Genomic DNA, 13,734 nt, shown 5'->3' with positions numbered 1-13,734 from the left:
GATCCCCGCTTCCCGCGGCAGCCCCCCGCGGGCGCGGCGCCGTCTCCCGGGATCGGTCCGCGCCGCCGGACGGCCGCACGCGCCAGGGTCCCCGCGCTCGGCCGCTCTCGGTGTTGACATTCACTCCGGGGGTGGGGAGGCCGCTGGAAACCCGGGAGAGCTTGTCCGCAAGAGCCAGTCGCTGGGAGGTTGAGCCCCCGCCCCTGCTGCCGAGACCAGAGCTGGAGGAGCCTCAGTTTTCCGTGGAGGTCAAAGCAGGCCCACTTTTCCGCCTTCTCGGTCTGCGGGCGGAGCCGCTGTCACCCTCCCGTTTTAGGTGTCCAGTAGGTTCGTTTTACTGGATCAAGAATGATCTGGCCACTGTGCAGCGCTAAGTAATTGCGAGCTTGCCTGCCAGCAGGAACCTGGCCTGCTTTGCGTTGCTTTACTTTGCTCGCCCTCAGTAATAACTGCGCACACACACGCTCGTGCGCTTGTACACACACATACCCCACGTTACTGGTGCACATGCCACTGTTTTCAGAATTGGAGGGAAGCGATTTGAAAATCGTGGTTACTGCCCCGTAGACTTTATAACACTTATGTTTTTAACTGCTACAATGTTTTGATATAGGGAATACTGCTACATTTATTAAAGGCTTCTTAAAGCAACAACGTGACTTAGTAAACACTGTATTAAAGTTTCAGGTACTGTTTGAATTTAAGAAGAGTTTTTTTGTTTTATTTTTTTTCTGTAGAGTAAAGCTCTTAGCGTTTCTAGATCTTGATTTCTTGCTCAGAGACCATGTATGCTAGCTGGCTAAAATGCAGCTTTGTTTCTGCGAATTGAGATTATGCTGTACCTTTGCTAAACATTTATACAGTACTTTATCAAAAATGTCTTAAGAGATGCCTAATATTTCTCAAAGGCCAGCAACTTTTACTTTCCCTTTTGCCTTGTTTTACCCTTCTCCCTGTTGGTATCTCGCAGTGGTAACTGTTTGGTTTGTTGCCATAATTCGTTATTATTTACCCCCCTCTCCCCCACACAGCATGTCACTGGTTGCAAACGTTTCTTTGGTGTCTTTAAAGAGATCAAAGAAATGTCATATATCATGTTTTATTCATTAGAAATTCCACCAGGCTTCAAGCCATGCGCTTTCTTTTGCTTTACCTGAAAGCTTGACTTCTTAGGTTGCAATAGAAGGCGAGTAGTACATCTCAGTGATGCTAGAAATTGGTGGGCTAACATAATAATGGGAGGCAGAAATTTGTTTTAGAATGTACACAAAAGCTTCATACAAACACTACCTGTTTGGGCCCCATATTGCTTAAAAGCAATCAGTTCCTTTCCCAAGGGAGCTACAGAGCTATCAGTCGAGTATCCTTTGAAGTAGTGGGAAAAGCGTGAAACATCTCAAGTTCCATAACTTAGCAGGCTTTCTAATTGCCACATGGGTGTCCCTTGTGGAAATGTGTGCACAGACAGTTTGGCTGTCAGTGTTGTTTTGCTTTTAAAATATAATTATCAGGATTTAAAATGGGAAATAATTACATAAAATCGGAATTTTCAGTTTTTCTTAAAGAGTAGGAAAACCTCCAGGCAGAGCTGACATTCAAGGAAGGCAGTAAACTACCGAAGTTGAGCAAATGGCTGCTGTCTTTATATAGGGAATGCATTACCAGCCCTGCGTGGTCCCGCTGGTGTTGTTTGTTTACATAGCCCAGGCTTTGACCTTACGCAAAAGTGATGGAGGAGATAGAAGTGTACACAGTCTGCCCTAATAGGATGTCCACCAACAGCGATTCTAAGACAAGGTTGAAAGTATATTACATATCTGAATTTGGTAGCTCAAAACCTGATTTTCCCCTGCCTGCAGGGCATTTCAGGCGGTATCTGTTTATCTTCGATGCTTCCCTCAGACTTATTATTAGACTACTTGTAGAGGTGCCCAGTGTGCATTCTCTTACCTGAGGCTCTTGGGACATGCTGTTCCTTTCACCTGAAATGCCCTTCTTTGCCTGGCCTAACACTACTTATTTTTTGGAATTGTCTTAACTTCAGAGCTTTTTTCAGTTCCTCAGGTCTGAGTTTTCTTTTAGCACCCTATCCTAACTCTTGGCAGTGATAAAGGGTTTTTAAAAAATATATATTTTTATTAGTGCCTGTTAATTTTATGCAATATCGGGTTTCAGTGTGGTATTTTCATGCATGCATGTAAGTATATTTTGATCATATCCATGTCATATCCCCTCCATTAACATCCTTTAAACTCCCTCTCCCTTTTTCCCTGCATTTTATCTTGTAATAGTCTCCACTCTTTCATGTAATGCCTTAGAGTCCTGTGGTACTTGTTCTAAAATGGCTTATTTTGCTTAACATGATCTCCAGTTCCATCCATTTTCCTGCACATGACATAACCTCACTTTTCTTTATGTTGGAGTAATACTTATTGTGTAAATATGCCATTGCATTTTCTCAATCCATTTGTCTGCGGATGGGCACCTAAGTTGGTTCCCCATTTGGCTATTATGAATTGTGCTGCAGTAAACATGGGTAAGCAGGTGTCCCTGTCGTATTTCTTGGCAGTAGGTGCTGAGTTCTGCCTGACTTATTACTAGACCACTTGTAGAGGACACACTTGCCTGTGTCCTGCCTCTGCACCAGCTAGGGAATGCTTCTTGAGAACAGGGATAATACCTTACTTGCGTTTTATTGCCGCCGCACACAGTGCCTGACTTCTGTTTGGCACTCATTTTTAATAAACAAGTAGAAGAATACCTAAATTAGAACTAATGCCATTCTTCCCTCCGCCTATACTTTTTTAAATTTTTTTTTTTTTTTTTTTTTTTGGTGGAACTGGGGATTGAACTCAGGCCCTTGCGCTTGCCAGGGAAGCGCTTATTCCACTGAGCCATCTCCCCGGCCCCCTTAAATTTATTTTTGATTAATAGCTTTAGTATTTTATTTAACTGGCTCAAGAATTTCCATCCATCTCTGACTTCTGTGTGAATTACTACTCACATTCTGGCAGAGCCTGTGTATTTGTTCCCCTTTTGATGTGTTTTTCTAATCTATTCCTTTCTCTGGTGTCATTGAGTTCCCTTTCCCACATAATACCGCAGCTTGCTTACTCCCTGTGTACCTTTATCCGTTTTCCAAGTTTCAGAAGTTATGGTACCCTTCTGAACATGCTGCACTCTGATGTCTTCTGAGGTTAACATGAAGTCAAGTGTGCAGTTGTCACAGTGGGATTGACAGTAATTGATGACCTTGCTTCATACTGACCTTCTGCCTGGATTCTTTTTTCTGTCCTGTTCTTTATGCTGCTCCTAGGCAGGACTGCTGCTTTTTGAGTACATTCAGAATGGCCTACTGCGGCTCTACCATGGCATCTGTCAGTGCAAGCTTTATTTTATCCCAGCAGTATTCTGTGTCTACCTCAGACTCAATACTGTCTTTGGCACTAAGAATGGTAAATGACATAATTAGGAAAAAAAAAAAAAAAAAAAACACACACACACACACACACACACACACACACAAAACCCCAAACCAAAAACTAAGAACATGATGGGAAATGTTAGTCTGAAGAGATAAGTATTAATAGACAGTTTTTCTAGTATGTGAAGCTGAGGAGCTTGAATTTTATCTTGAGTAGAAGCCAGTGAGGAGTATTAAGGAACATGACAACAGATTGGAATTTAGAAAGTTCACTTTGGCAATAGAATAGAAAATGAGTTTGAGAGACCTGAAGTAAGGAGAAAAGTCAGAAGACTCGTTTAATAGTTCAGTTAAGAGATGATGTGCATTTGAACTTTGTGATACATTTAAACTAGGATGGAAATGTGGAGATGTATTTGAGAGATGTTTAGAAGGCAGAATTGACAGGACCTCTCTAAATGATTGGGAAGGTATCTTTTTGCGGGGGTAGGGTCTCACTGTGTAGGCCAGGCTGGCCTTGGTCTCACTGTTTAGCCCAGGCTGGCCTCGAGCTCACAGTAATTCTCCTACTTCAGCCTCCTAAATTCTGGAATTATGGGTGTTCCTCTCCATCCCTGGATGCCAGTTGTATTTCAGTGAAGGTGCTGCAAAAGTAGGTGGGGCCACCTGCTGCAGTGATAAGAGGGGTGGGCATGGAATTGAGGATAGTAGAAAATCGTGTGGGGAGAAGGCAGAGCAAAAGAGGTGATGAAAGGAGCCGGAGAAGGAGGGAGTCAGGTGGGAGGAAGGAGATTGTAGTGTCTGAGACACTGAGAGGAATGAATTTCAGGGCAGGACCTTACCATGTCAGGCTATAGAAAAGGCAGAGTGCCTGAAAAATGTTAAATTTGATAGCTGAGAGGTCATTAGTCACTCATGTGACCACTCATGTTTCAGTGTGAGGATAGAGGATCGATGAACATGAAAAGGTTAAGAACAGCAGGAGAAAGTGACCCTTTTTCTAGATTATTTTTTAGAGAAGCTTGGAAGTGAAAGGACAAAAGGTACTTGCTGAGGTAAGAAGGGGGCTCAAGGTTGGAAAAAGATACTTTTGTTTCTTATTTGAAGGTGACAAACTCAGAACCTTTAGGGGAATGAAGAGGTGGTGGCAGAGGTGCTGGATGGGGAAGATGAGTTTAGCAGCACAAGTGGTAGAATTTGCTTTCAACTATTTTTCCACTATTTATTTATTTGTTTGGTTGGTTGGTTTGTTGGTTGGTACTGGTACTAGAACTCAGGACCTTGTGCTTGCCAGGCAGGTGCTCTGCCACTGATCTGTATCCCCAGCCCTTCAGATACTATTTTAAATGCTTCACAGCTGTCTTCATTTAATTCTCATGGGATATTGTTGCTTCTACTTTTTTCGTTTTCCTGACATAGGGTCTTGCTCTGTAATTTAGGCTCACCTTAAACTCACTGTATAGCCTCAAACTCACTATATTAACCTCAGATTCACTATACATCCTCGAACTCAGAGCAGTCCTCCTGCCTCAGTCTCCCAAGCCCTGGGATTACAAGCATGTGCTACCGCACCCTGCCAATTTCTACTATTACGGTGAAGAAAACCGCCCAAGAAGTCTGACTACAGAGTCTGCATTTTAAACATGGTGGTATGCTACCTCTGGCAGAGGTGGTGACATCCTTTTCTCTGGGAAGAGGGCAAAAGAGATAAAGGTGCTGTGAGATTGAGGAGCAAGAGTTCATGCTTGGTAGCCTATAGGTTCACGAGGAAAGGAAAGGACCGCATGCAGCCAGCCTCATGACCAACTTTCTTGTCTTTATTATTTCACCAAAGATTACCCTCTCTGTTCTAGAAAATCCAATAGTATATATTTTAGGAGAAGCTTTTTGAGATTGTGTTTTTCAGAATTCAGTCATTTTTTTTTCCGTCATGTGTTCATTTGACCCATAGCTGGGTACCTAGGATGTTTTAAGTTTGAGGTTATTAGACTAACGCTGCCATGTGTATTCTTATACAAATCTTCTTGTGACTATGTTTTCATTTCTTTTGCACAAATACCAAGGAGACATGGTTCATAAGATAAGTATCTGTTTAGTTTATAAGAAACTATTAGACCCTTTCCCAAAGTGGCCACCAAAGGTATACGAGAGTTCCAGTTGCTCTGTGTCTGTTTTAGTCACCTTCTCATTCCTGAGCCACAGTGCCCAACACTGGAACTTAATGGAGATCTGTCTTGGTTTGTGGTTACAGTCCATGGTCAGCTAGCTCCAGGGCAGCAGTGGTGTGGCCGAGGACCATAGTGGAAGATGTGCTGCTCACTCACCTCAAGGAGCTGAGGACCATGGTGAAGGGTGAGCTGGAGAGGGAGAATCAGCCTCGCAGGTCTCACCGAGCTGCCTGCCTCTCAGGCCTGCCTCGCAGCTCCGCGCACTCCCCAGTGGCTGCATCAGTGGATGGGTGGGCGCAGTGCCTCTCATCCATGCACCTTCCTAAAGCCCAGCCTCTGAACACGGGACACTTTCTGGGGAGATTCAAGATCTGAGCCATAGAACATACTTGCCCATATTTGTTGCTAGTCCTTTAATTTTAGTTATTATGGTGGGCATATAGTGATATCTCATTGTGGCCTTGTGTGATCCTGATAACTAATGGTATTGAACTTTTTTGTGGAACCAGGGATTGAACTCAGACCCTTGCGCTTGCCAGGGAAGCACTTATTCTACTGAGCCATCTTCCTGGCCCTTTTTTTTGAGACAGGGTCTCCATATATAGTTTAGGCTGGCCTTGAACTCACTGTTTGGCCCAGGTTGGCCTTAAATTTGTGGTGACCTTTCTGTCAGCCTCCTAAGTACTGTGATTGCGAGTGTGTGCCACCATGCTTACCTGTTACTGTTCTTTGACAAACAGAAATTTTTAACATTGATGGAACAAAATTTAGTAGTTTTTCTTCTCTTAAGATTATTCCTCTCTAGCTAGGGCCTTACCCCTTTTTGAGACAGTTTCACTAAATTGCTCATGCTGCTCTTGAACTAAAATTCTCTACATCAGCCTCCTGAGTAGCTGACATTATGGGCAATTAGCACTGTATCTGGCTAAGAATCCTTTGCCTGTTACCAAATCATAAAGGTTTTTCTCCTGGTGTTTTTTCTACAAATTTTAACTTTTACATAATCTGTAAACTATTTCAAATTAATTGTGTATGATGTAAAGCAGGAACTGAGATTCTTTTTTTTTTTTATTCTAGTATTTTGTTTTATTAGACCTATTTGTTGGAAATACCTTTTCCTATTGAATTCTGTTAATATTTTTATGAAAATTAAATTATTTCACAAGCATTATGTATAAACACATTTATGTTGTATCTATCTTTATGCAGATATTAATTTCTTTCCTTTTTGGGGAGAGGGTACCAGTGTATCACTATGTTGTTCAGGCTGGCTTTGAACTCACTTTGTAGCCCAGACTGGCTTCAAACTCATGGTGATCCTCCTGTCTCAGCCTTTGGAGTGCCAGGATTACAGGGGTACACTACCGTACTCGACTTAATTAATTTCCTTCTAGACTTTCCGTTCTGTTTATCTCTTTGTTCTTTATCATATATCCAGTTAATACTAAACAACCTTTAGTACTGGGATGATAAACCATCTTACATACTTCCTGCTGTGTGCCAGTATTCCAAGCACTGTTATTTAAAAACTTCTATTTTACCCGTTGAATTTCTTTTCTTTTCCTTTCTTTCTTTTTAAATTTGGTTTCTTTGTTTTATTGGTGTTACTGGGAATTGAATCTTAACACCTTGCTGATGCTAGACAGCTGATTTGCCACTAACGTACATTTCCTAGTTTTTTTTTTTTTTTTTTTTTGCGGAACCAGGGCTTGAACTCAGACCCTTGCGCTTGCCAGGGAAGCACTTATTCTCCTGAGCCATCTCCCTGGCCCCATTTCCTAGTTTTGAGACAGGATCTTGCCAGGATGCTCAGGCTGGCCTTGAACTTGCAGGCTCACTGTGAGGCTGGGATTGCAGTAGACCTGGCCCCACTAATTTTTTTTTTTTTTTTTTTTTTTTGGTGGAACTGGGGATTGAACTCAGACCCTTGCGCTGAGCCATCTCCCCAGCCCCTCCCACTGATTTTTAAAACTTGTAATATCTCAGTTTTATAGATGAGGAAATGGATCTTCAGAGGGCAAATTGCTCCGTGTCTTATAAGTAGTAAAGAGCAGAATCAAGATTTGAGTCTGTGTTGCTTTTTTTTTTTTTTTTTTTTTTTTTTTTTTTGCGGTACCAGGGATTGAACTCAGGACCCTGTGCTTGCCAGGCAAACACTTATTCTACTGAGCTGTCTCCCCAGGCCCCCGTGTTGCTTCTAAGACAACTCTTTCTGCTGTACTGTGTTGCCACTTCAGAGTAGGTGTAGTGCAGCACAGTGATTTTCTAGTCCCAAATCTTAGATTTTTAGGGAAGAAATGCCTCCGGAGAGAAGGAGCTCAATGAATACAGCTTTGAAGCCCCCTACTTTTAGGTGGGTTCTGCATAGGGTTTCATTTGAAGCAGGGAGAGAGGGTTACTGTGCTACATTCAAAAAAAGATGTTTGGGGCAGTGCTGGAGCTTGGAGCAAGGGCCTTTTTCATGCTAAGCACTCCACTGTACTGCTGGATTGCATCCCTTATTCCTGTAAAGAAGAATTTTAAAAGAACCCATTCATTGAAAAATAGCACACAAAGGAATGGACTGAGGAGTAATGATCTCAGGGTGGCAGTGGGAAGCTGGAGACTACCTGTTTTAATTACTTTTTTCATTGCTGAGACAAAAGTACCTGGCACCCAAAGTTCAAAGAGAAAAGGTTTGTTTCAGCTCACAGTTTGTAGAGGTTTGAAACACCTTGCCAATGGGATAATAGTGGCTTTGCAGGGCACTAACTGCAGAGATGGGAAAAGAAGATAAACTCTAGAGATCTTTATAGGTAGGGCAGGGAGGTGAGAGAACTGTAAAAGGGGATGCTCAGGCTTTGCACTTAGGAGTCTAACGTGACGGTGATGAAATAGGGACCCTAGGGGAGGAGCACATTTGGAGAACAATTAAGAAACCATCAGTGCTGTAGGGATGGAGAACGTGAGAGAACTATGGGAGGAGAGCTAAGCACTGAGCAGCCATGGCCTGGCCATGGCCTAGCCCACGGCCGAGGGCGGTACAGGCTGAGGGCTGGGAAGACTGGTGTTGTCTTTCGAAATACAGATCACCTGTTACGTAAAACTCTTCTACTACGATTACATTGCCTACGTAGAAAGAATTTCTTCATATCCTTAGTACCATATACCTGAGTTTTAGCATTTCCTGACAGTCTTTTTTTTTTTTTTTAATGTATTTTTAGTACAGGGTCTCACTACACAGATTGGACGTGTAGTGATCCTTCCTATTGTCAGCCTCCCAAGCTCTGGGATTATGGGTGCACACCACCACGCCCAGTGTTAGTCTCAGTCTCAATGCACCCCAGAGGTGGGCCTGGCACAACACACTGGGGATCAAACTCCAGTCCCTGTGCCTGCTTAAACAGGCACTTTAATCTGCTGAGCTATCAGGCTGGCCCTCAGTCTGGGTTTTTTGAGGCAGCGTCTCACTATGTAAGCCAGGCTGGCCTTGAACTCACTTCGATCCCTATACCTCAGCCTCCCAAAGGCTGAGATTACAGGTATGAGCTACCATTCCCAGCACCAGTCTGGTTTTTAAGGATTGTTAGGATTTGTGCCTTTTTCCCTCTTGAAGATTGGAAATTCCTAAAGACAAGAATAGGATTCTGTCCACCTTTGCATTTCCCGTGATGCTCATCGTGGTTCTCACGTACAGACATTGGTGAGGACGTTATTGAATTGTATGTGGTTCTGACTCTGTCCCCTCAAGATCACACTGCTAATGAGTTAGTAGGTCTTAGTGGAGATTACTCAACTAAAGCATCATAATTGTCATGTTCAATGCATTCTACGTTAGCAAATAGGGAATCACTTTAGAAAGAGTTCATTTAAAAATGTCTAGATTTAAAAAACGTGATGCTTCAGGAAGCCTTTCTCTTTGCATCATTCTAGGTCTTCTTAGAAGCAGGTGCTCAAATGGGATTACTCATGGAAGAAATTTATTAAGTGAAATGCTCAGGAAAGAAAAAGAGGAAGAAGACAGGGAAGTCGTTAGACTGATGCAAGTCTGACTCCAAGTAAAAGAAAGGGGTAAGGCAGGAATGTTGGATGGCTTTATTGCAGTGCCATAGTAAGGAAAGTTTGCCAAGGGCTCAGGTAGTCTTTGAGTGAAAGATCCCTATCACCAACTCCGCGTCTCACAGGAATAGGCCTGCCATCCCAGTTGTCATTGACTGGGAGGAACCTGTTAGAAGCATGGCTACTGCACAAGCGTAGTGATGGATTTCAGAGTGCAGTCAGTTATGCTGCCTAGATAGAGCCAGAGCGAGAGGCTTATTCTCATGGCCAGCCAGAGCTGTCTCTGTGGCTGTGAATCTCCTGGTTTGGCATAATCGAATTCCTCATTTAAGTGGACAGTTTGCTCCCCTTAAATCTCTTATATTAAAAAACATATGTGTGTGTATATTTTAGGATAAATTTGTAAGTCAAAAGCTTAATCTGTGTTAAAATTAATGTCATACAATTTTCTGCAGTAGCTAATCAAATGAACCTTTTGGTTTATAGTCAGTGTTTATATAATGTATTATGCACAAAACCACAAATAGATCAGGGATTGAGTACACCCTTCAATAGCTCAGCTGGTAGAGTGGAGGATTGTAGACATCACACAGAACAGGGATTGAAACAAAAGAAAACAATTTTGATGATACCCAAGTTATTACCATGAGTATAGACTCGCAAACCAGTCCTTCAGTGGTAAGCGTTCCAACCATGAAGATGGCTTTCTTTTCTAGTCTGCATAACCTCAGACACAAACACAAATCAGTAAATGAAATTTATTATAAAGTTAGATTTTGGTAATTTTTCATCTGGTTTAGGGATGATGATTTATATGGAAGAAAAGAAATTTAAAGATGTGCTTTTATGGATTCTGAATTTTTCAGATGTTATTTTTAAAATAGATATTGAAAGTTTGTAACAATATGATGATTTTTAGGCTGGCCCGATAACCCAGCCAATTAAAACCCCTGTTTAGGCAGACCCAGGGACCAGGTTTGATCCCCAGTGTGCTGTGCCGGTCCCACCCCTGGGATGCACTGAGACTAAGACTGAAACTGGGCATTGTGGTGTGCTCCTGTAATCCCAGCACTTGGGAGGCTGAAAACAGGAGGATCACTACAAGTCTGATCCATGTAGTGAGACTGTACTAAATACATAAAAAAGAGATGATTTTGAGAATCTTTTTAATGCTAATTTCATGATAACTTTTTTTTTTCCCTCCGAATGCCTTCAGGGCAGGTTTGGCTGGCTTGAGTTGTAGGGATCAAGCCACAGCAACCTGAGCCTGACTGCTTTGTGCAAGCAGCCACTTAAAGAACTGAGCTAAGGGGCAGGCCCCCTTCATGATAACTCTTAACAGGTTTTGTTTTATTTACCAAGTCATTTGAGCATTTATTGTAGGGCAAGCATTATTGATAAAAAATTAAAAAGTAGCCGGTATGGTGGAGCATGCTTGTAATCCCCACACTTCAGGGTCTGAGGAGGAAGACTGTGAGCTTTGTGGGCTACGCAGCAATACCCAATCTTGAACTAACTTGGACTACATAGCAGTACCTTATCTAAAACTAGATGAAAAGTTATTGTTTTTTTTTTTTTTTTTTTTTTTTGCGGAACCGGGGATTGAACTCAGGCCCCTGTGCTTGCCAGGCAAGCACTTATTCTACTGAGCTAACTCCCCGGCCCCTAGATGAAGTTTTGAAAAAGATTGTTTTTATGGAATTCATATCTGGTGATTAAAAAGGTGGACAATTTGCCCTTATGTTTTTTTTTTTTTTTTTTTTTGTTTTGTTTTTTTGGTGGAACCGGGGATTGAACTCAGGCCCTTGCACTTGCCAGGGAAGTGCCCTTATGTTTTACAGCAGCTTAATTAAGGCATCAATTCTACTATGAAAAGGTAGCTTGGTTCAGAGTTAAAAAGAAATCAAAGAATAAAGCAAATAAAATTTGAGATAAAAATAAGTTGCTTTTTAATTAATATAGGTGCTTTGTAACAAGTTAACTTAAATTTTACTCATAACTTCTCTAACAATTACTTATACATGGGACTCAGTTTATAATGGGGTACAGTTACTGATAATTATATTTATAGCTGTTTAAATATTTTGGTGAGATTCTGATTTCTGCATAAATTTAGTAACAGTTTTTTATTGTGGTTGTATATAACATTAAATTTTCCATTTAGCCATTTTAAGTAAGCAGTGTTAAGTATAAATGGTGCTATTACATTTACTTTTTTTTTTTTTTAATGTATTTAGTATAGGGTCTACAGGGTCTCACTACACGGATCAGACTTGTAGTGATCCTCCAGTTTACAGCCTCCCAAGCACTGGGATTACAGGCTTGCACCACCACGCCCAGTCTCCGTCTCAGCATGCTCCAAGGGTGGGGCTGGCACGGAACGCTGGGGGATCGAACCCCTGGTCCCTGTGTCTGCCTAAGGCGCTTTAATTGTCTGAGCTATCTGGCCGGCCCAATGCTATTAAATTTAAAATTATATTATTTATATTGTACAACCATTATTGCAGCTATTTCCAAAACCTCTTCATCACCCCAAATAGAAACTGTTACATTAGACAATAATTCTCTTCCCCCTCTCCCCGACCCTGGTATCAATTTTCCTATTTTACACATTTTATGTAAACAGAATTGTAAAACATTTGTTCATTTGTGTGACTTTCACTTAAAATGTATTTTTAAGATTCATCCATGTTCTAGGGATGAATTGTAGCATGTTCCAGGGTTTTATTCTTTTTTAAGTCTGAATAATGTTCTGAGATATGTATATCCCATATTTTACCATTTTATCTGTTGTTTGACATAGGGGTATGTCTCACCACTTAAGTGACTGTAGAAATTGAACTCAGGGCTTTTGTACTGAGCTACTGCCCAGCCCAGTTTTTATTTAATTTGGTGACAGGGTCAGGTAAACTGCGGGTGTGCCCATCTGGACTTGAACTCTTCCTTCTGCCTTAGACCTCCCCAGGTGTCAGGATGATAGATGTGTAGCCCACATCCAGTTACTTTTACCTTTGGCTAATGCAGATGATGCTGTAGTGAATCCCAGCTTTTAAGTGTTTCGTTAAGTACTTTAGATTGGAACTGCTGGGTCATTTCAAAGTTGTGATGGTTAGCTTTTTGAGGAACTGCATATTGTTTCCCATAGGGACATTACTGGTTTTTATTCCTACCTTTGATGTATAGGTCCGTTTTTCCGTATCCTTGCCAGTACTTTTGTTTTCCCTTTTTTAAACTTTCATCCTAGGGCTGGCAAGATAGCTCAGTGGTCTAAAGTGCCTGCTTAGGCAAATTTAGGCAAAGCGCAGGGACTGCTGTTCAATCCCCAGCACCACATGCTGCACTAGCCCCACCCCAAGGGCGGGCTGCGCTGGCCCAACAAACAAACAAAAAACTTGGGGCCAGGGAGATACCTCAGTAGAATAAGTGCTTGCCTGGCAAGCAAGGGTCCTGAGTTCAATCCTCAGTACTGAAGGAAAACAAAAACTTTTATCCCAGTTGGTGTAAAATGGTTTCACATTACACTTTTGGTTTTGTATTTTCCTAGTAACTAATGATGTTTAAATGTGTTTTATCCTTTTGTGTAGTCGATAATTTGTATATCTTCTTTACAGAAATGTCTGTTCAAGTCCATTGCTCAGTTTTTGCTTGGTTTCTTACAAATTTTAAAAAGGAGAACTATATATTTTTTTGTGTGTAGTGGTACTGGGAGCTGAACCCAGGGAGTGCTGAACTACAGCCTCAGCTTTTTTTTTCTTTTTGTAGTGTTGGAAATTGCAGGGTCTTGAGCTACATCCCAAGCCCCCTTTTTTTTTTTTTTTTTTTAATTTTTTTTTGAAGCAGAGTCTCATTAAGTCTCATTGCCCAGGCTGGGCTTGAATTTGTGATTTTCCTGCCTTAATCTCCCATTGCACTGGGATTGCAGGAGTGCTGTACCATGCCTTGCTTCCCAGTCCTTTTTTTTTTTTTTTTAATTTTGAGACAAAGCCTTGCAGTGTTGTCTAGACTAGTCTTGAACTGTGATCTTCCTGCTCTAGCCTTCCTTAGTAGCTGGTATTAGAGGTGAGTGCCACCAATCACAGCTAGCCTTTTTTTAAACTTTCTTAG

Source organism: Octodon degus, unplaced genomic scaffold (genome assembly GCF_000260255.1).
Source record: "Octodon degus isolate 3935 unplaced genomic scaffold, OctDeg1.0 scaffold00020, whole genome shotgun sequence".
Classification (NCBI taxonomy): domain Eukaryota; kingdom Metazoa; phylum Chordata; class Mammalia; order Rodentia; family Octodontidae; genus Octodon; species Octodon degus.
Note: the sequence above shows the minus strand (reverse complement) of the source record.